General features: G+C 42.1%; 1 long non-coding RNA gene across 2 annotated transcripts; it reads left to right on the forward strand.

Moving 5' to 3' along the window:
• The first annotated feature begins 244 nt into the window (after positions 1-244).
• Positions 245-23,528, forward strand: LOC125946740 (uncharacterized). 2 transcript variants are annotated; one of them, XR_007467839.1, is made up of 3 exons: positions 245-331; positions 7,457-7,561; positions 23,459-23,528. It is a non-coding gene; the product is annotated as an uncharacterized LOC125946740 (long non-coding RNA). The 2 variants fall into 2 exon arrangements; XR_007467838.1 differs by lacking the exon at positions 23,459-23,528 and adding an exon at positions 12,702-12,841.
• Positions 23,529-24,347: the final 819 nt, after the last annotated feature.

Genomic DNA, 24,347 nt, shown 5'->3' on the forward strand with positions numbered 1-24,347 from the left:
TTCGTTATTATAATGCTGTTTTGGTCGGACTACAGAAAGTTTTTTAGAACTGAAACAATATACACGATCATTATTCAATATAGCAAGTTAATTGCATCAATAATCATGTAGTGAATACTTACACTAAATTTATACAAGCCATAAAGTAGGTAAACAGGTGCATACCTGAAAATAATAAATCGTAATATTTTCTCTAAATAAAAAAATTTCACTGATTGCAGCGTTATAAAATCACATTTTTTAGGTGACCCTTCGTGCATCACGCGTTGTCGCAATTGTACGACACGGTCATGTCTTCATTTACCGAAAGGAGGGTGCAAGTGTGGCTGCGGTAAGACACAGCGCCTATCAAGTGCACTATCGTTTGTACTTTGTACGAATCTTGTACGCTGTAGGCTGCGTTACGGCTCACATATGCCCAAAGTTCATGTATTCTTTTCTGACTGAAATACACACCTACCGTTTTTTTGTGCATGCAGCTTCACAGCGACTCTCCTGGTCATCCCCTATAAACAATTGCAGGCGCACTAGATATTCCGGGAAGCATCATACCGCAATAAGTTGAAGAAAGTTTTATTCGTATTTCACAAGGAAATCAAACCTTGAAGTGCTGGTGCTGCCCACCCCGTGCTTCCATTCTTTGAGCATAAGTAGCAGAGGCATGCTCTTGTTGCCTCGACTAATGCCAGTGAAAGAGATTACTCTATTGCGGTCTCCTGTATTTGAGCCTGCAGTGCACTCTTTTTTGTCAGGTCTCTTTCCCTAAATTCCCACTTGATCTTCGCGTCTGCCTTATTTTTCTGTCATGTCATGTGCTCTGTGTTTCTCAGGTGTCTCCGAATGATTGCCGCGGCTTCTGGCTGTCTGTGAGCTACAGGGAAGATGTAAAAACGTAGTCCATGTGACGTGTTCTCGCTGGCGAGAGCAGGTAATTTTATATAAGTGTCCATAGGGTTTTATCTGTTTATTGGGCCATAATACACTGTAAGTGCTTTTTATTAGATTGAGGCTAAATTTGTTTACACAAAATTAGGCGGTTGGGTCACGGGCCTATTTGCAAGTTCTCCTCGTCGAATCTATGCCACCATCGCTGGGATTTGACCACGCGGCCTTGGGTTTAGTAGAGCAACATGTCCAATACGCCACCACAGCAGGTGCGCGCAATTGTCGAATAATGGTTACATCATCGGGCTGCTTTGCTGGGAGAGAGGTTTGAACCCACCTTCGGTGCAACATTTCTTTATTGCGCTAGCAATGGCAGATACACTACAGGCAAATTTTGACCCACGCTTCTAAGTCCAGAAAAGTACCTGCAGTATAGAAAATGTGGGTATCATGTGTATACATATTGGAATCAACCAATAAGTTTCAGATGCGATAAAGAACTGCAGCCCTACCGTGTAACCTTAGCGTACAGCTTGAGAAATGATCAATATTTTGAAATTGCCTAAGATCTCACGCAATGAAGCAACGAAGCCGAGGCATACCCCAAGGAGTGGTCATCTCGTCCACTCTCTTTAATATCTCCATGATAGGTCTCGTTAGAACACTCGAAGACATCGAAGGCATGGAAAACACCATTTACGCGGATAACGCCACGATATGGGGTGCGGAATAGAATGAAGAATACAAGAAGCCGTAAACGTCACTGAAAAAGTACCTCATCTCAACTGGACTCCGATGCTTACCCAACAAATCGAAAATACTTATATACAGACCTAAGAGAACAGGTCGCAAACCCAGTGGATGAATTACTCCTGGGAAAAACCATACAACTCTATATACCATGAGCGGAAGCGTTATCCCAAGGGTGAACTTCATCCGGGTCCTGAGTTTGGTGATAGCAGCCAGTAGGTACAATAATCAATCGATTCTACGTATCGCTAATAAAGTGGACTACACAATCAGGCTCATCAAAAGAGTAACTAACCGCCTACATGGGCATGGAGAAGACAAGGTCGTTAGACTGGTTCACGCCTTTGTCCTATGTCACTTCGCCTACGTAGCATTCATGCATGAATGGCAGATATCCGAAAGAGACAAACTCAATGCATTGTCAAAGAAGGTAATCAAGGTCTACCTATGTACATCAAGGTCTACCTTGATCAATCAAGGTCTACCTTGGGCTACCTATGTACAGGGAAACTGAAAGACTCATGTAACTATGGGTACATAATACACTGGAGGACGTAGCCGAGGCACAAGAAAGAGCCCAGTTCATTACACTCTCTACCACGCAATCAGGAAGACAAATACTGAAACGGATTGGCATACCCGTTGCAGCAATAAATAATAACCAAAGAGAAATTCTCAAAGATCTACGGAAGGATATCACAGTCATACTTGTTCCAAGGAATGTTCACCCCATTCATCATGTGGGCACAAGGCAAGCCAGAACCAAAGCCTTACTAGAGAAAGGTAAAAATCAGAATGAAGAATGCTCGTTCATCGACGCGGCTTTCATGTACAATAGACGAGCCTTCACAGCGGTCCTTTTGAACGGCAAGGATGAAGTCGTCAACTCGGCTTCCACGTACACCACACAACCAGAAATGGCAGAGCAAGTAGCCATCGCATTGGCTCCTTTAGACCCAAAGATATCCAGGATCCACAACGATTCTAGGGCAGCCGTCTGAGCATTTGCCAAAGGAGTCATCTCTAGACACGCGAGGCAATTTTCATGAAAATGTCGTCAAACCACACACAATCATCTGGTTTCCTGCTTATGTGGCAGAAATAAACGATGCTTCGGCCAACCTCAACGAATCTGCCCACAATGCGGCACGACGACTTGCCAACCATGCAGCCATAAGGCAAGAAGATGCTGAGGTTCCTAACTGCAGGAACCACCTCCTCACGTACAACGAGCTAACCAAGCACTTCTACCTAGGACGCAGGGTTTTCCCCCTCCACACAGTGAACGAAATAGAGCTCAGGCCATTACGCTAATGCTCTTAAAAAAAGAACCTATCCGAATGCGTTATTAATCACCAAGATCTATCCGGAGTTCTCTGCGATAATGTAACGACACCATCAATCTTATTCATATGCTCTGGCGTTGCTCCGCGTCACGCAGCGACGAAGACAACACTGAAGACCGGTGGGATGCAGCTCTACGCAGTCTCACATTACATGTGACACTGCGTTGCGGCCGAGAGGCTAGGCGTTTCGGTCTCAACGCGGGAGCGGCCCGCTTCGGGATTGGAAACTAGCGTGACCCAATGGACCTCAATTAAGTTTTTCCATCCACCCATCCATCATTTGCGACACTCACCACTTACATCTGGTTATTTAAATAACTTTTTGAAATATATAACGCAAGCCCTCAAGCTTGCGCACATCATAGTAATTATTCCTAACTTGAAAAGATTTCTGGTATACACAACAAAAGGCCTTGCGGATGTCGAAGGATCGACCAAAGGTTTATTTCCTACATTAAATATATTTCACTTAATTTTTTTACTGCTAGAAGAGCTGGCTGAAAAAAATATGCTTTAGGAACCCGCCTTTTTATGGGGCCATTATAGTGGCCGAATAACTTTTCCAACCTCATTTTAATAGTCTGCACCAATATTTTCGATAGTACAAACAAAATAGGAATATGCTTGCAATTACTGGTATGGTTGTGATTGACCCCTTTGTAGAAAAAAGACACACAGGAGCTGTCCCTAACTTTATACTGACTGAGAACTTCGTTTGTAAGCATGCGGTGTGGAATGTATGCCAAACCTTCAAATAACATTCTTGATACCACATAAAGTGCGCAACATTACAGACGTGGTAACTGGTTGACGCATTATTGTTATTTTGTTATTAAGTACAGTAACTTCGTTCGCTAGAACGGGCACAATGATGTACAGCCTAACAACGCGGTAATAAATTTAGAGCAGTCAGAATCAGGTCCCTCTCCTGTTGACACTCTAACACTGGTAAAGTATCGGTGAAACGTGTTCGTATGCTCGGAGCCATTCCTATCAGTGCAAGCCATACTAATATCGGCTGACTTGACGCGTTTTTTATTTTACAAATTGTTTATTTCCAGCCATAGTTTCTTAGGGATGTTTAGTATTCTACAGAAGCGTTTCGCATAACTATTAGGTTTTGCTGTTGCCAAATTGTTATTAAGTCTGCGTTGTCTTTTGTCAGCATAATGGCTCAGGTTCTGGACAAGAATTAAATTGTGATACATTTGATTCTTCCTTCGCATCCTCACATTTTGTTCTTTGTTTATCCAAGACACTCTCATTGGTCGACAATTCAATCATAGTTTACAATTTTTCAGCATTAACTGATACCTGGTTAACAACGCGCTAAAGCGGAAAACATTTAAAATGGGGAGAAATGAAGCAAATAATTTAGCTGCCTGGAAGTCTTGGGATGAATGTTTTAGAAAGCAATGTACGATTCCGCAATAAAGTCTGACCCATTATAAGCTTCTCTAATAAATTACACTGTAATTCGCTAATGATGGATACAGAAGCTCGTTTATGTGGCATATGGATTTGTTATAGAAGTTACAAAACCCGGTACTATTTTACTTACGTTATCATGCTATGCTATGCTTATACTAACATAGCAGACTACTGAGTGGTCCACAAAGAAGATAGCACAGATAATGCCAAGTAACACCATAAGAAATCCAAAGTATAAAGTTTACCTTAACAAGATTATGTCAATACAAGTGAAAATGAGCACTCTTGTATATATACTCACATTTATAAAAAATCATATACATAAAAAACCCGCACACGTATTGTGTACCATTATGCAACTGCTCAAGGAAAAATCGTAGTAAGTGGTAAATAATGGTAAAACGGGGGCTATGAATATTTCACGAATGTGCTTAGTTTTTCTCGTGTCGTGAGCCCTAGCGCATTTTGGAAAGGCTAATGCAGTATACCGTGCGATAAATACAATAATCGCCAAAGCGCCGGTGGTTAAACACAAGTGCAGGTAAGGCGTCATTTGAGATAGTGCACTGTAAGTTTATGCAGATGTGAGGGCTTTAGTGAAATATTCCTGCATTGTAGTTAACAATCGGGCTCTGCTTGAAACAGAAAGTTGTTTATAATTCAAACAAACATACTATATGTAACGCAAACTAAAGCAACATTTTTCTTAGAAAAGTATTTTTCTAGGCGCTGTTGAAAAAGGAAGACGTATGCCGGCGTCTATTGTTACTATTGCTGTGTTTCACAATTCTTTAGTGGCGTTTGCAATGTTACCTTTTTTTTGCTTAATTTATTTTTTGCTAGGCGCGCTTTCCTATTGTATATAAAATGTGCCAAGGCAACAGTGATAAAAAATATTGTGACAAAGAAATTTTGTCAAACAGAACAAGTTTAATACATTCCATTTTTAGGAAGTATAAAACATCAATTTGCAGAGGTAGAAACTCATTTTAGGAGAGGCGTGACGTAATTTTTCTGCAATAGTTCGGCTTCCGCAAAGGCATGTCGAAAGAACGTGTCTTACAGACGGAAAAGGAAACTAAAATGAGATATATCGAATGCAAGACGTTATCATTGGGAAGCTTGTGTAGATCTGTCGAACGCCTGTGACTGTCTGAACCACCAAGCAACAGTAACCAAACTAAACTACCACGACATCTGAGGCACATAACAAATCTTTTGAACATACTTTGAACTCGGAGAACAAAGTGTGTAGCAGTGGGTGATAGTTCGTACTCTTTACGTTAGCTTAAGGAAGCATAATGCGACCTCTGTCTTTTAGCCTTTGTGTAAAGAATATGGTCAATATTGCGAATAATCAATGTTTATTATAGAAACCAATGATATCAGCCTCTTGAAACAATCTTATTGTCCTGAAAACTTGTATTTAAAAACTTAAAACACCCACCCTACGAGGAACAGGGGTGCACATGACGCCTGTCCAACCGTAGGGGAGGGGTTGGTTAGCTTTTTCAGCGTTTAAGACGTTCACGGGCCCGCTGCCACGGCCGTTCCTTCAACGCAGCGTGCTTTTCGGCAGAAGGAACCAAACACGGCCTCCTATCTGACTGCCGGGCTTGAACTGGCAGGAAACGGCGGGCGCGACGTGAGCGAACACGCGATCATACCCTTTCCCTCAACCGGAGGGAGGGAACACTGTGATTGGCTGGGATTATGGCATGATCACGCGTGCCATCTGCGGTCGCCGCGGCTACATCTTCAAGCATATAAAACGCCGCTTTAAAGGGCGTGTATGATGAACCGACAGTGGCTGAATCGGTTAGCGTGGTGGTCTGGCAACCGACAGGTCGGTGGATCGATTCTGCAGCCCGACGTGCAATTTTTAATTTCGCGCTGCTTAGGATTTTCGTACGCCAACACCAACAACGCCGACGCGAGTGAGGCAATTCTTAAAAAAAAACACGCACTAGAAGGCCTAGGATATGAAAAAAGAGAATAAGGGTAGCTGCAGACTCCATATTTGTTTATCACGACCATATAAAGGCAACATACAATTCAGCCAACGAAAGCATTAAGAAAACTGGCTGTAGTTAAAATTGAAGCATAGAAAGTTATTAAAGACGGGGAAACCCCATCTTTTCCTCCACATGAATGTGGAGGAAAAGGAAACTTGGCTTTGGTGGGATTGAAACCCCAACATCCGCAGTATGCGTGCGTTACACTACCTTCTGTGCTACGGCGATGGCTATCGATGCGGCCACTATCTTGGGTATTTATGTGCGTTGTACCAAGCCCCGAGAATGTTAGCCAGCGCCGCCCATGGCCATGGCGGGACCTGAGTGACGGGCCATGATTCGCGCTTATAACACCTAGTTTATTTGTCCATCAACAGTAGTTTTGCTTTTCTGCCCGTATGCCTTGTGTTTTTTGAAGTTAAACTTCTTGTTTTCGCAATTCTTAATATTGCAAGTGGGTTATTTTTTGTCAATTGTTATTACATATATGCATGGAAATACAATCCCGATGTTTCCTTGTGTCTATACATTCCATTTTGCTGCTATGTTTTTGTTTATTTATGGACCCCCGTGTCAGTTCCCAATTCCCAGTTAAGCTGGTGAATCTAGCAATTTGCGCTTCCCCATCTTGGCAGAAGAAATCTGATCCGAGTCAGATATAAGGTGTCCTCCTTGGGCAGCTCAACTGGCTCGCTGTCCTTGAAAAACAATAAACATAAAGTTTTACCGTAAGCCCAACCAAAACCGTATACTCACGTACTTTTGTGTACTAAATGTTATATAATCTTAATCCTTGCAATGGACATGACCTAGAGAGTATCTGTTGTGCAGCACTATACAATACACCGGTCACAAAACTCCCCGCATTTGGGTCAATATAGCATTATTTCGATATTTATAATAGTGAGACTGTTGGTTTGGGACTAAATGAGACGGTTACTTCTGGTTGGTTTATTTTCTTGGCATTTACACGTCACAATCACACTATTTAATATGAATGCAGTATGTAAAATCGTCATTCATTTGCAGTGCCATTCACCACGTTATGCGCACCATGGAACACGACGAAATGCAGGCCTCGTGGACCTTATCCCACGTGCCATCTCATAGGCAGAGAATGTGACTGCTACTGTTGTGAGTACTGTATCTTATCAACTACAAGAAATAATCGAAATTATGCACATCCCGTGCATTGCGCAAATCGATTCCTTGAGACACATTTTGCAGCAAGGTCACTATCCAGCCTCAATTTGAGTGCCACAAAAAACTACAAGGTGGGAGGACGTGTTTGTTGAGGGCGCCCCTTTAGGTGAAGGCAAGCCTGTATGTGTAAAGAACGCCTAGTTTACGTAAGGCACGCCTAGTTTATCGGATGCGAGCATCTCTGTAACAGCAACATAACGACGACGGCAGTGACTACGATCGTTTGACAGCGGCGGTCTAAGTACTACTCCTGCCGCCTGAAGCGAGTTTTTGACAATCCTGTTTTGGAATCTGCAGAGGTACTGAAGTACCTTAAGCGAGAAAATCGTGGATTGTGACCTCATATCCGACTAAGGTATTACTTTCTTAGTACGGTATATATGATGTCTTAGGTACCTGTGTATGTGTCATCTGAAATTGGCTAAAATGACGATTGCATTTGTACTTCCATGAATGAACGCTAAAACCTCATTGATATGGGCCAGTCATCAAGGTGGATCACTGTCACACGGATTTTGTGTAGCGTGAGCTGCTACGTGGAAAGCTCTGGGAAATGCGGGCCGATCTAGAAGGTGGTGCTGCCTAAAACACAGTCTAAAATTGCTAGCTGCTACTAGGGAAGAATGTGAGAAATTGGATCGTGACCACCAATCGTCTCAACGAGATATGTTTGGCATGATAGGCGTAGTCGTGTGATCGCTGAAACTCAACTTATTTCCTGGGATTTACTTGCCAAACCACGATATGATTGTGAAGCTTAGCGTCCTGTGAGACTTCAGCGTAATTTTCGCCATATGGGGTCCTTTAACGTGCACAAAATGCATTGTCACGGACCCATTAGCAATTTCTCCTCGTCGAAAATATGCCACCATCGCTGGGATTTTACCCCGTGGCCCTGGGTTTAGTAGCGCAACATGGTATACAATATGCCACCATGGCAGGTGCGGGCAATTGTCGACTAATGGTTACAGCATTGGGCTGCTGTGCCGGGAGAGAGCTTTGAATCCACCTTCGGTACAACATTTCTTTATGCACTAGCAATGGCAGACACACTCCAGGCAAATTTCGACCCACGCACCAGTGAGGGAGCCGTCGCCTACCCCGTAGTCGGTTCTTGTGCGACACATTCTACCTTCATAACTGCTGTTGCGGACAACCCAACGGAACTTGGGTTGTCGTACCAATATATACATTGACTCCCAAGATGCGCTGCATGCTTGCAAGTCTCGCCACACAGCCTCATCAGAAGTTCTCCTAGTCAAGCAGGAATTTAGGTGTGTGGAGGCCCGCGGGGTGTCTGCAATACTTCATTGGATCCCTGGTCATGAGGGCATCTAGGGAAATGAGAAAGCCCATGAGGTGGCGCGCGCCCTTCTTTCCAGCCGCGTCGTCTCCCGGTGTCCTCAGCACCACCACAAGCAGCACCACAAAATGACCACCGTATGACCCAGACAGAGCTCTGAGAGCACCAGCCAACCAACGCAAGAGGGAACTCCGTGCGAGTGTCCCGCCAGATCCAAACCCACTTCCCGCGGGTCTTCCCAGGTCGGGGAAGGTGCTGCTGCATAGGCTCCTTTCCGGCTTCGTCCTCAGACCGGACGTGCTAGAGCGGTGGCGGCAGTACCAGCCACGCCGGTAGAGACGCCTTCCTCTCCCTTTTCGCTTCCGACGCAGGAACCTGGCCCCTCGAGAGCCTCTGAGGAACAAGAAGCACCCCAGGAGCCGCCCAGGTGCCCTGACTGCGGCTTGCAGACGCGACCATTCGCAGCCCATTTTTGGGGGGAGTGCCAGCGCTATGCTAAGCAGCGGGACCGCCACTTAGCGGTCCCGCTAAGTGGCGGGACCGCTAAGCGGGACATGCTTAGCGGTCCCGCCACTTCATTTAATGAAATATATAATATATATATATATTATATATATATATATTATATAATATATATATATATATATAATGAAATATATGATATATATATATATATATATATATACATATATATATATATAAGTGGTTCTCGAGGGAAAGGGAAAGGTTGGCGCTATCTTCTGCAGCCCTTGAGGGAGCACGGCTCAGCGCCAAGACGCAGTTTCTAGGACGGCTCTGAATACTCCTCCCCTCTCCCCTTCCTATTCCACATAATAGGCCTCCGAGCCATACTTCAATAAATACATTTTATCACCGTTATCATTAAAGATATGCGAAGTGATGCCCAGCAGGAACCTAAATACCTACATATCGCAAAGTACGTAGAACGACGAAAAGAATCCTTCACCTTATACGTTTCTACCAATTTGAGTTTCCTGCGCAATTTACATCCTGTGTATACGCATGTAAAGCACTAGGACACTGCCGTATAAACTAAGTATTCGGGCCAAATGTGCTCGTGGTGTTTTGTTCGCGACGATTGCCAAAGGCATATCACAGTTATAAAGTAAAATGTAAACGTCCGAACAAGCACATGTGGGAACAAGGAAAGAATCGCTCAGCTTCCTGTCGAATGTTCCAATTGTTTGGACACGCATGCAGTGTGCACGTGTACCTATAATAGATTCTTTTTAAACCTCCTTATGGTGTCTTGATGTCCCTCTAAAGTACGTTAAACTTCCTTCTCCCTCGGCTCTACGACGCTGTGACTACACAAAATTGGCTCAGTGCTTGCGCCGCACTGATAAAAGTTCGCGTTGCTCATTACTTTAGTTTTTCGTACCACCATCCAACGCTGGCGTAGCTGTCGCTTCCCCAGCTTCGACGGCTCTAAAGACCGGAGGAAGGTCTGTTGCTCTCGGCATTTCACAATTCGTGTCCTTCCGTGATTGTCTGAAGGCATCATATTTTATTTAGTTTATTTCAAATAATGTGAAAAGTGTATAACGGCCCATTATTTCTGCGATCAATCATGGTGGCACAACCACTGGCTGACTTGCAACTATCTTGTGAAAAGAAGACGCTTGTTGATCTGCGGTTAAAATTCGAAGTAGAATACAGCGGAACTTTTCTGTTTTCTACACAGCGTCCAATTGTGCCTTGTAAGATGTGGCTACCGTTAGCAAATATCTGTTCACCGACTAAAGTATTTGGTTCTCACTACAAGCCAAAGGGAAGCCGATCACAAGCCTCCCTACTACAACGTATTCGCATGTGCTCAGGAAAAACTTCAGTCTAGAACCAACAAAACAAAAACATTACGTTTACCAAGGAGCTCCTTATGACACGCTTATGCTTATATGCAATATTATTTTAAAGAATGCCCAGAATTCACGGAACAGCGAACGCCTCTCCTTAACGGACCAGATTGTTCCTAATACGCTACTCTGGGAGGACATATTTCTCCCGCAAGGGCAGTCTATCTTAGAGGGATGTTGCACTTCCATCTGTAGTTCTTAAAGATCTATCTATCCAAAGAGGGAAGTTTAGCATGTAAAGGTAAATATCACTTTTTGATAGATATAGTAGATAGTGTCATTGGGCAAGGGTCGAATGGTAGCATTGTTGCTCCGTATGTTGCGATGAACTGTTTATTTTTAACCACGTTTATCCTCGCAAATCAAAAGATTCCCAGGAGTAGGTATGTCTGGCACGCCTGCGCAGCAATCCTAACTCTTTCCATGCTTTGCACCCTCATGTTCCACAGGGAAGTGTTTCAAGAAGAGCAAACAACTGATTCAACTACGCACTTTTTGTCATACAAAAACTTCACGGAGCATAAAATTAGTGCAACAAGTAGCGTTGAAGGGCTTCGTAGCGCTCATAAAAAAACATGGAGCTTTTTTTTTTCTAAATGAGTGAAATCAGAGTGATACATGAGCGAGATTTGAGAAAATCAACGAACATGTCATACAGTACCAAATTTAAGCTGTGTCAAAGCTATTTTGTGAAGTGTTTTAATTGTCAGTCAAGGAAAATTAAAGCAAGAAGTAATGAAAACTTGTACTGCTCAGTTGACCAGCATTAGGATGTAAACATTGGCTGTAGGTCTTACTGAATTCAACCACTGAAATATGTGATGTATTCTACCGAGTACTTTATTGAGAACTACTCTGAAATATATTTCGATATGCATTACGTAGGAAAGTGATTAGCAAATTGGCTAACATGGGCACTGCTGGGCTTAGCGAACGCTAGAACTATGTCTGCAGAGCAGTTTAGTCTCCTTGGCAGCATAAACAGCGTTCTTCAAATTCTTTGACAGGATCTGTTTCTTTAGGATGACTGAAGACATTACCCGAGTAAGCGAGTTCTTCCTTGCCTTGCCTTGATATGGCAAAAATCTGCTTAAGAAGCCAGGTTAAATCGCTGACTTTCATTTCGTTAAGGTGGTGTGTGAGCAGTGCACACTGTTCGGGTGCTTGCGCAAGGGGCCTTTCCTTCTTCAGGGCTGACGAAATAATTGATACGAAAGCTTATACATAGAATGACTAAAAGCACGCACTAAACAAATACATCGCGCCATACCTCGATGCCAAGCCATACCTCGTGTATAAAGAAGGAAATCTGCATGTCTTAACTTGTCTACTTGAGTACTGAACCTGATATATCTGAGATCGAAGTTGATTGCTGAAGTTGATTCATAAACAACACTGGCGTACGTGCCACCAAAACTTCCACTGTAAACAATAATTTTTGTGTGGTAATTAGAATTAGTAATACAACAAATTCGTATCTATTCAATTTCTAACAAACTGCACAGTGATCGTGTAGGCGAATATTCTAAAAAAAAGCCAGGTAATCTCTGAGCGAATGCATCAATTCCAATGTTCTGTTTGGGGCTAAAATAAGTAATCTACTTGCAATAAAGCAACCAAAAACATTTTGGATTATTTCAAGAACTTGAGCGAACAATGTTCGCAAATATAAAAGGCGAGTACCTTGATATGAGGTCACGTAGAACAGGTTGATTGATAGCTTTAATCACGTCTGTTCTCTTTTAGTATAGGTAACATGACAGCTAAAAACTACATAACTATACATTTACCTTTTGTTCTCACAGTCCCACGAAAATTTCGAGTTCACCTTGTTAGATACGATAATTATTAAATTTAATATTTTTCACGTGTTTTCTCGTTTTCTTTCCAGGAGTGGAACATTCGTCTAAGAAAAACCTATCTATCACCGGCTAGACTACGACGTAACTGCCACTCCAGATTTCTACAAAACTTCAGTGCCTAACTAAAGCTACTTCATGACATATATCACTAAAAAGTGTGAGACTCTACAAGCCAGTGTATCTTACGCTAAGTAATATAAGCGATATATTTGCGAAGCTTTCTAAATAAAAAAAAAACTTGCTTTTCTGCAAAAGCCGACGTGTCCATCTTTCTGTTTGTAAATAATATGATTCCTGGTAGGGATGTGAGATCCCAAATTCGCAGCTAAGTGTTGTGCTTTTAATGATACCTGGAGACAACAATGAACTTCTTAATCTTCGTTAACCTATTCATTATGAGCGGTGGTAGGAGGAGTGCCATCCTCAGGCATGGTGTGAGGCATCGCGCATGAAATACAGCTTAAAAAGTAAACGTCGCTTCATACGAAGTCTGATGATAATTAAAAAAAATTGGAGCATGCAAAATCCTATTTTTTATGAAAAGCGACAATGATGCCGCCAAAAATATATATTGCTCGTGTGAATATTTTGATACATGGGTCTTTCTTGAAATCCAGTAGTAGGAACACCACGTATTTGCATAGTGTCATTGAACTAATAAAATACTACTAAGCCTTATGAACAAATACTCTAGGCCATTGCTACTCAAAACTATTGGCCGAGCGAAATTTGGGTACAAATATTTTGCGTGCTTCCAAGCTATCTTCAAAACTACAGTGTGCTATAAAAACGACATACAGTTGCAATATATAGACCTGGCAATTGCTACTATGGCTCGAATACAGGTTGGGTTGGGAGTATATGATAACAGTATCTTTAAAAAATGATTACCCATAATTTTTATAATTTATGAAAAGTGTTATAGGCTGTCTTCTCACCGGCTTTGTTTGATACCATCACCGCCACTGCTATGACGACCCTTACTAAACAATGAACATATCGTTGAATGACAGTAAAATAGTAGCACCTAACTTCTTGAATGTCACGAAAAAAAAACAATCGATACCGTTGGCCTAAGTGTACTGCTAAAAAGTTAACGCACTGCGATTTTCATAAAAGTATATCAGAGCTACTTTTAAGCTGCCTGATGGAAATTAACTGAAAAAAAGATATGGGAATTTCAGAAGGCCACTGCGTGAACACATTATGTATATTCCACATTCTTACATTTTATTTATAGCATATCAAAAGCCTAGACCTACTTCAAATCAGATTATATGTTTCAAAAGCTAGTCATCAGCCTCGCTGGCACTGTTGTCATCGAAACGAGCTAGAGCAGGTAGATTCTCCTTCAAGTTAGCGCAGAACCCCACCTACCAAATTAAGAACTTAAGTATACAAAGCAGCATCAACGTATACGTGTGTGCGGACATGACCTAGTATGCTTCTTAACGTATGCAGAAGCACGATGTGTCATTCCATGTTCATTACACACGTTATTTCCAAGTTTTTATTAGAGGTCTGCGCAGCGGTATGAATACAGCACAGTCTCCTGAAGAAGCGTCATGCAGCAAGTGCTTGGAAACGACAAAGGAAAAGATGCATCTAATCTCCCTCGCAACTGTTCACGAACAAAAAGTTCAAACTTGAAATACTTGAAGAGCTGTCATATGAGTTAACTCTTTGGTGGCGAGTTGCGCTTTGCTGCTTTAGGTTAGTTAGCGTTTCTGTTACGTTGATGATCAAAGTTTCGACTTGGTCATATTCGTAATTGCGGCATATGTAAAAAAAGCTGTACCATGGACACACTTTCGTCAGTCACTCAAGCGGATCCGTAGCTCCGCACACTGCTTCATATGTGAAATGTGCACAGTGTCATACAATCGTGTCCAAAGGCCGCGGGCAGAATGTGTTTTAGTTTCTGTTCAAGCACGCATCACTAATTAAGAGGGTGATGTTGCAATTGTTGTAGTAGTGTGGTACGCTGATCTGGGCTCACTCAGGTGCGCTTCAGAGTAACACACACTGTGTTACATTAATATGGTTGGTGCGATTGAAGCCCGTATACAGCTGTTCCCCGTGCTTATGCCCGGTGTATCCTAAAATTAAACTTGCAATGAAGAACGAGATACGTCGTACGTATTTCTTTAAAACCTCCGGATTCATTTTAATGCACCTGGTAAAGTTGGTTCATCCCAATTTAGGAGTAATTGGTCATAATACTAAAGTCAAACGTCTATACGAAAACGATGTGGCAGCTTCGTTGCACAATAGGAAATACCTGTCCATAAATGTGCACATGATTTATATTTACACTTTCGCTCGAAAGGCGAAGTTATGACAACGATATCAAGCACACGAGGTTTGGGCTGATGCGCAGCGTAAACAGCACCCCGGAGGCTGCCAGGCGTCATAGGTAAATGCGACGAGATTGTCAGTGCGTATGTTACGAAACTGCTTCATGATTTCGAGTGGCATCGCTCCCGCACGCCCATCGACATTTTTTTAAAGGTGAGCTGCATCACTGTCGCCAAGCGGTGACTGGAAACACCGTTGCGCGTAGACACCGACTATGTTAGACCACAAAAGACCAAGTCATAAAACCAATTGAAAATAAATATTATCTTTGTTACAAATATCCGCTATCAAGAGCAGGATGTCCTTACTAAAGTAAATGTTTTGGCCCCTTCTATGCTGCTTTTATTGATGTTATTACTGCTTGGACAATTGATATCCAGTAACAGTGCAATGCACAGTAGGCCCTGTACCCGACCTGAAAGATACAAGTTCGACGCAGTGTAATTGCGTAACAACAACAAAACAGTAGTCAAGATTGACTTACATAAACCTACATAACAAATCACATTGATAAAACAACACCTACAATGGTGTCTCCCAAAATTGGAGACATGTACAATGAATGTATGACTCATGGCATTACATATTTACATTGCATGCTTTCGTAGCACACGCAAGAATGAGTCATGATTATTTACATTTAATCTATTGGGTGATATTTCTAAACTTCTATGGAATTTTAAAAATTATCTGTTGCGGAGAACACACTTATAGTCCTTAAGTTGAATTATTCAGCGAGGCAGACATTACTTGCACGAGAAATTGAAACACATATACACCTAATTAACTACAATTCACTAATAACTTCATAATTACTTCACGGCCAATATGCTAATTTTCGAATTGTACCCTGTGAGTTTGCAAAGCGTATACACTTGAAATGAATTCCCAGAATAGCACGAGACTAGAAATATGCCCTGTCACACTGGCCGTATGAATGCACTGTTGTTCTGCTTACTTCTATAGGAAAACACTCTTTATGCATGGAAGCACAAACGTAGCTGGAACGCCCACAATAATATCGGCAAACTAGTGTAATCCAGGGAATTCTTTTCAAGTGGATCTGTCTTGCAAGCTCACCGGCTACAATTCGTGAATTGCAAAATGTGCCGTAATGCACCCTTGCCAGGAGCAGTGAACTTTTTTTGTAATTAGTTGAATATGTGTTTCAATTTCTCCTGCTAATAATGCCCGCCTCTTTGAATAATGCTTAAATAATGCTTTAAATAAGAATCATCTTGAATAAAGACAAGAATAATGCTATCTGCCACAAGGATTTTGTCAAATTTCATAAAACTTAGAAACGATCACCCTGTGTACGATACATGCCATTGATGCCAAAGAAGACCCAGTCAGCCTGTCTGCCTTAACGAGGCCCGCTATAAATAAAGCTTCCGCTGCCCATCAGGAACCGACATGAAGGGGCGCGACCACTGCTGGAGGAATTCCTCTTCACCTAGAAAGGAGAGCTCCTCCGACAGAACAGACAGGAGCTCGGAACGAAACCACTCTAGGATGAGAAATAAATTGTGGCGCAGATGACGTACAGGAACCGCCTCGCAGCGGTTGCGCCATAGGCAAGATCCACCGGCATCAAGAAGAAGCCGCGCGAAGCGACTCCACAAAGAATGAGCGGAAGGAATGAAGCGATCCATTCTAAGGCGACGAAATCCGGCATGCACAGCCCTCTAGAAGAACTGAGCAAGAACAGATTGCCTCGGATTATGCTGATTCTTCTCCTGAAGAGGGCAGTTTAGACGTTCTTCTGGCCGCACTATTCCCAGCTTTCCAGGCGATCCCCACTTGAGGTGCCACATCAAGTCACGGAGGCCAGCAGGCAAAAATAAAATACAAAATAATACAAGAAAAATACCCCACAAGCGCTCCCTATGACAAATGACTGGAGCGAGCTCGACGTGCCGGAGGAAATGATGGGCGTAATAACGCAGCTTCTGTGTTAAGAAAGGGATTGTTAAGAATGTCTACTTTTCGACAGGTCAACTGGACATGACAAAAGAAAGGTGACAGCTGTTGCATAAACTGCTGGGAGCGTTAATGACTGTGAATCCCTGTTCAGATGCACATTGGGCATAAGCTCCCAAAGACGAGTACCCAGGAAGTAATATGCAATAACTCGCGCAGGGCATGCACCGTCTTGCACTAAAAGTACAAGAAAGCATTGTGCTAAATGCCAGCAGCGTTTAGACACTGAACCGAGTGCAAAACCACTGTGGAAATGCGGCTATCCTAGTCCCCGAACTGCAAACCAACTTCGTGTCGTCTCACCAGAAACAGGAAAAAAGAAAAACATAGAAGCGACTGCAACAATCTGACGATGCGTAAGGGTGGTAGCATGACGTTTACGAGATACCATATATGACCACAATAGATTGTCCGTGCGAAATATCTCCGCTCAAGAAGCCGGAAGTCGAAGTTCCGCGCTCAATAGGAAAATAAGGTAAGACAATACAAGGTTGGCATATACGACAATGAGCAGCCTTCTTGACATAGCACATGTACCATTCGTAAATACGTCAGACCACACGAAATACCAAGGGCAAGCCCAATCATGTCATTAATAGTTCTGTCAGTTTTTCCTTCTAGATTTTCTGATTTTTACAGTCAAAGATAAGATGCTGCAATATATTGTTTTCATTCAAAAAGGCATCCATATGCTGCTGAAGGGTTTTGAAGCCGTCATTTATCTTTGCCTTTGGTACTTCGATTGCGCTGTATCGAACGTTATATGGGTTTTGGGGAGTGTCTGTCGGTCGAAGAAAATGAGGTTCACTATGAATTTCATGATATGTCTGAAGCGCTTGCCGCATAGTCTTTTAACAAATATAGATCATGTCCTCAAATCATTAGAGTACTGGCCTTTACTTTCTTTGAAACCAAGGTTAGCAATTGCTCTAAGTTATGGCTTACTTTTGCAGGAGAAACAAGGAATTTAAATGTTTGAGCGTTGTATCGCCCCATATCAGCAAACACTAATGAATATAAGATTTTATTACAGTGAAGTATAGTTGCTTGAAGCCATGCTGGTAACATTTATTTACTAGATCCACTGATCGTGAAACTTTCTTTCTAACGTGGCCTACATGGCCGGTCCACAACAAGCTCTCATGATATAAAACTCCAAGGAAGCATATCGACAGAATACGTTGAGTGGTGCTTTTGTTATAAGTTATTGTTGGTTCACAGACTATTACATTATTATTAGTTTTGAATATTACACGCTTCGTCTTCTTAACATTTATTTGTACCTTTTTCGCACGCAGGCACAACGTAATTTAACAAACCTATTGCTTGCTTTATTTTGTATTGCTTGCAAACTCGCGCCATTACAGAAAACTTTGGTGTGACCAGCGTAAAAGGCTATTTAGGAGCAGGGAGAAATAATGACAATATCATTAATGTGAACACGGAATAGGATTGTGCCTATTATAGAGCATTCAGTCACGCCAGCAGGCATAAGGCCGCAGCAGGAAGATATATCATCAACGTTTGTGAATTGCGCTCTGGACGATAAGTAACTTCAAATACAACTCAGAGCGCAGCCTCGGCTCCCATAAAACTCTAATTTATGTAGCAACACTTCATGAGTGACCCATTCAAAGGCAGGTTTTCCTTTCTGAAAAACCTATTATTGTTCTGCAATAGTCCCGGTCTTAATGAAATATGAAATCAGGCGACTATTGATAACCTGTTGAGCGATTTTTCAGCAAATTAGAAAAAGAGATATGGGACGATAATTATGAGGTTCGATTTAGTTTTTGGTTGTATTTACCACACCGACTAATGCGATCTCCAGTTTCTCTGGAAACCTGCCATCTGAGCATTTGGTTGCATGTGTCCGATAACAGAGGACCGAAAATATCACACACACTTTTTGCTACCTCAACTTTCATACCACTTGCTCCAGCGGAACAACTGTTTGTCTGAAGCATTACATACTTTGTGATTTCGGCACTGGTTGTTGAAGAAAGAAATATTGTAGGTTTTCGATTGTCTTTGAGATATGAAATAGGGTCAATGGCATTTGCTTGCATGGGTTGGCTTTCTCCGACTCATAAAAAGTGCTAATAAAAGTTATATGATAAGGACTGGCCTCTATTGGTTGCGCCCTCAATCACAATTTCTGTTGGAGTGATTTGAGGTTGTTAAGATGCTAAACTGTTACACGACTTATAAATTGGATTCGTAGGATGCTTGCCAGCGAACGCTTTTGCGTAGCGTTCCTGTTTCGCTATGTTGAAATCAGAGTTCGGTATATTCTTTGCAAATTTAGTCAAGTTCAATATAGTGATGTGCTTATGAATAAAAAATTCCGCAAAGAGATTATGTTTACGTCTTATTCTTTTGTACAGATCTTTGTTGGTGCATGATTTTGTAGACTTTTCGCATCTAGTGTGAGGGACAAGAGGAAATGTGAGTTCATAGGCATATTGAAATCTCCCTTCGAAAATCTCTTAAGGCCTACTGGGCTCCTCTTCATGAAAGGCATCTGACCAGTCCAGTTCTGAAATATTGCACCGGAAGCGGTTTACTGTTTCTTCGTTAATTTTCCTGTAAGAAGTATGGCGTGTACTGCCTGATGACTTTTTTCAGATGTGGCACAAAATTTAGAAAAGGAGACGGTCGCTAGTGTCACCAGCTGTCTCATCCGACTGAACATCATTTGATGAAAAGTGAGTGAAGATAAATCAAACGCAGTTTCTGCGTGCGCAGTTATTCTTGTAGGCAAGCTTAATTTATTACAATGTCCAACTTTAATTAGGCATTCTATCAATACATTTTTTGATGCAATATTCGCAGGTAATATATCTATATTAAAATGCCCAAGCAGAATAACAGATTTCCACTGTCCTCTAATTGAGCTAAGTACAATGAGAAAGCGCTTTCGGCGTTACCAGATGGGCGTTGGTAAACGAGAAGTACAATAATACAAAAAGAACAGACACCAAGTATCTCGTAATCACTGTGAAAAACGGCAAGTTTCTTTAGGAAGACGTACGAGATACCCTGGTGAAATTACAAAGGGATACCTCTGCCTTTTTCTGTTGTCCCTGAACAAGGACACATGGGAGTATTCTTCAAATTGAACAGCATCAGGCGGGCCAGGGAACCACGTTCCAGTGAATGCAAGAATATCAAACTTATTGACAAGGGAGTTCAGGTAGGTGGCAACGGCGTCGCCTTTGTTGCTAAGGCTTCTTGCGTTTAAACAAAACAAAGAAAATGATTTACTCTTATAATAGTATAAGCGTCCTACTACTTTGTGAAATTCTTCTATTCCACAGAATCCGTGATTTTGTGTAGATACGTCGTGACCATTAGTGTTCAAAGTTATGAGTTGTACAAGAAAATGTAACTGAATGAGCGTTCACGGGATCTCCTCTCGTTTAGCACTGTCGACACTTGCTTTTCCCTTAATCTTGGGCAGATCTGCCTCGCATGTTATGCGCAAAATTGGTTCTCCTGGTCCCTTACAGACCAACACCTTTTCGTTCTTCTATAACGAAAGGCGATAGCCTTTTGCAGTGAGTGCCCTTGTATGTATTCATTAGAGATGCTTGTATCGCGGGATAAGGTTATCGTAGAAGATGACATCTTATTTGCTTTCACACAGTTTCCGAGCCGTTTCCTGCCAGTTTTCCTTTGTTTTTCTTAAAACAAAATGCACTAGGACGGAAGCCCCCCCCCCCCCCCCCCCCCCCCCATGATTTGCGGGAAGACGGCAAATGCCGTCTATATCCCCTTTAACAAGCTGACGAACGCCGACACAAGCAATCAGCTTGTTAATCAGGGAAAGCAGATTTTCGTTTTCTTCCAATTTAGGTTCGTGGATCCCGATGTTCTGTCTTCGCTCATGCTGCCCTAGGTCGTTATTTCAGTCCTTTAGGTCTAGTACCTCTTTCCCGCTGCTGGAGTCTTTTACTATTGCAAGTAAAACCTTGCCGTATTGTCTACAAGTTCGCGGTCTTGCTTGGCGAGATGTTCTAAACCTCGCCTGGATTTTCTGACATGTGTTTGACATATTCTTGCACATCAAGTACTATATTTTTCAGCTCAGGAGGTGCATTCATTTTTTCGACTAATGGCATCAAAACAGGGTTTCTTTCGCATGTCCATCATCATGGCCATTATTCACTGCTCAGAGGACTGCTCCCAAAATAGCTCCCATTATTCAATGCTCCCAAAATTGAGTTAGGGTGGATTAAAGCGGATGAAATTGGAATAAAGTGGATTAGGGTGGATAAAATTGGTTTAGGTTGATTAAGGTGAATTATTGTGATTATGTTGGATTAAGGCGGATAAGGTGGATTTGGGTTGGTGCAAATCAGAGCAACGATGAATGAGGTGGATTAGTTTAAATTGAGGTCGACCTTTAATTTAAGATGATATCTGTCACATTAAGCCTTAAGTCCTTAAGCTTCCGAATTCAAACCACGTAAGACTATTTAGGTGACTGTCAATGTTTATCTCAACGGGAATATTTCAAGGCGGTCACGCTGATTTATTTGAGAAGTTAGAAATTAATGTTTTTTAACGTAGGGACCTGGTATGTTGTGCACATAAAAACCAATTTTGTGTACCGCGCGTAGCTGGTGAAGGGAGCAATTTCATATGTGGGGAGACTGGAAGTCCTATTATGTTCCTGTTCGTCAAAACTACTTTATTGGCTTCAACAAATGGTTGAAGAGGTACATATGAGTTGCATATTGCAATGTTGATGTTACATCTAGGATTTTAGCATCAATTCACTGTATTCTAAAGAAAAACATCACAGGTGCTTTTGTTTGACAAAATTACTTGTGTAATTGTTAGACAAAATGAGTTGTGTAATTTTCATTGCGGTTGAAGTACTTCTCACAGTTTCACATGTATTCATTGTTATATCGGGGATTATATCGGGGGTTATATCGGAGGTAATTCCTTCTGAGGTAATGTTGAAAAGAATCTCATGTGAGGCCTGCAACTGGCTCCCAAGATACTTGTAATGGTGAAGTAAAACACAACTCTGGCAAATGTCAACAATCTGTGAACGATGCATTTTGCTGCCAACTATGATTATCTTTTCAAATTTTATCAGTAAGTACCTTCTCCAGCATTTAGATGTCATACCGTGCCTACCTTACACCAGGTGTCTCTACTGGCATTGCACATTTAGATTATTCTTCTTTTCATAACTCTTTCAATTGATCTTGTGCAACGGGCACACCTTTACTAGCGCATTTCTATCATAAGCGTCCTTGATAATTGACTGCAAGGCCCTGTAAGTACACTTTCGTTAATATTATTGGTAATGGTGCTTTCTTGATGCTGTACTCAAAAGTTTTCATAAAACTGCGGAATTTTATATGTATGTCGTGTATTCGTCGACCTGCACACATGCAATGTTCTGCATTTGAAATTGGCGATGTACACTTCACGAGATTTTGTATTCGCTGCGCTCAAACAATGCGATCGAGAAAGTAATATTTTCTTACCTCCATTTCTCTTGTCGACCGCTCTATTTCAACTGACTTTGCTTGGCGTGCAACAGCCATAACAATCGCGATCAGCAAAACGAAAAAAAAAACACTGTACATCCAACCTTGGACAGACGCCGAGGACTCGCTTCATTTTCATGTTTTGTAGGCATATTTTGTTCAATTGTTGAGCGGATTTCGAGCTGCATTAAAATATTGGTACATGTAGCCTCACGTACAGTAACATATTCACATAACCTTTAACGATGCAATAAAAAAAGAACTCGTGCGCACAAATTGTGCCTGTGCAACGAATGGATACACTGCACCTGTGAGTCGCCATGCATTTCTAATAGAAGGTGAGAATTCTCGTTCGAGGGCAATTTGCAAAACATATACCACAAGCGCGACTTATTTTAGGTATTGCATTCGGCCATGGCATGTTGCCGATTCTGTAGCATATGCTCGCAGCACCCACACGTGTATGTTTGGCACTTTCCTTATCTGTTAGTGCTTTCGGAAAGCAATGCATTTTAATTGATCGAAAACGTTTCAATCACACTCTATGATTAGATATGTTTCGTGTGAAATATTATTATACACCGTCTAACCTAATAAAATATTTTCGTTACGATCATTATAAAAATTAACAATTCTCAATTCGATTCTTGGGTATTACGGGCAAGCACGATATAATTCTGAGGGGCGCCGTAGTGGAGCTGAATGTTTAATGAGTTTCCCACGTAAACACTTTTGTTACAGGTTATTTTTGCACCTTTCTAACATTTCTTCGTCGTTAAGTTTCACCTTGATATATTTTTCCTTACAGAAGGAAGAACTAGCCGCCATAAGTACAAATATATATTATAAATGTAGCATTGAAGACCACTAGTACAAGTATTAGCCTTGTGGCACAATAGAATAGCTTTACACAGTTTTTTTTTGCCTTTCAGTGTAACCGTTATGAGGATTTCCTTTACAATCTCCTGGTGGCTACTTGTCGCACTGCTTTTCGGGGCTTCAAGCAAGTAAGGCCTTGTTTTTTTTTACAATAATGTTATAATTGCCACTATCACAAGACAAAATAAATTCTGCGAAGGAGATGGTCTTCTGCAGAAGTTGTTTCAGAAAATGAGTTCGAATCTTGTGCAAGCTAGGGAAGATGGAATATTGACACAAGTGTTCATTAAAAAAGTCGAACACAGTCGTCGTGACAAAAACGACGACGAAGAGACTCGTGCGTATGCTGTTAGCTAAGCTGGCCAACGTTGCAATGCGCTGTGCAGATATACATCGTGTAGTCGACTGTGTCAATAATGCTTTACTCGCGTAATATTTTAGTGGAGTTGGACGTTCCCGGTGCCTCGCCACGGAACTCCCCAGCAGCCATGCCGCCCACCTTCCGGCTATGGCTCTCGATGATGACACTTTGTCACCACCGGCAACATCAGTTACAGCTACCAAACACATTGACCATCCTCAACCTCGAAATTCTTGCGCATCCTCCGACCAGAATGGTCGCGATATTGGGATTGGATCAGTATGTACGAGAGCGTTAGTAGAAATACCAGGGCTCAAATTGGCTCGGACGCCGTGTGTCTGGTTTCAGGTACACGAGCAAGTGCTCACCAGCAGAGACGTTTTCGGACAGAATCTCTGCGATCTCTGGAAACTCGTCTGGCCGCCAGCTAGCGGCCAGACGAGTTTCTGGAGGCCAGACGAGTTTCCATAGAGATCTGCCACCAGCAGATGAGTTTCCATAGAGCTGGCCGCCAGCTGGCTGCCAGCTGGCTTCCAGCTCGCTACCTGCGCCCAGTTATCCACCGAGTCATTTGTCACCTA

The sequence above is a fragment of the Dermacentor silvarum genome, chromosome 7 (assembly GCF_013339745.2).
Source record: "Dermacentor silvarum isolate Dsil-2018 chromosome 7, BIME_Dsil_1.4, whole genome shotgun sequence".
Taxonomy (NCBI): Eukaryota; Metazoa; Arthropoda; class Arachnida; order Ixodida; family Ixodidae; genus Dermacentor; species Dermacentor silvarum.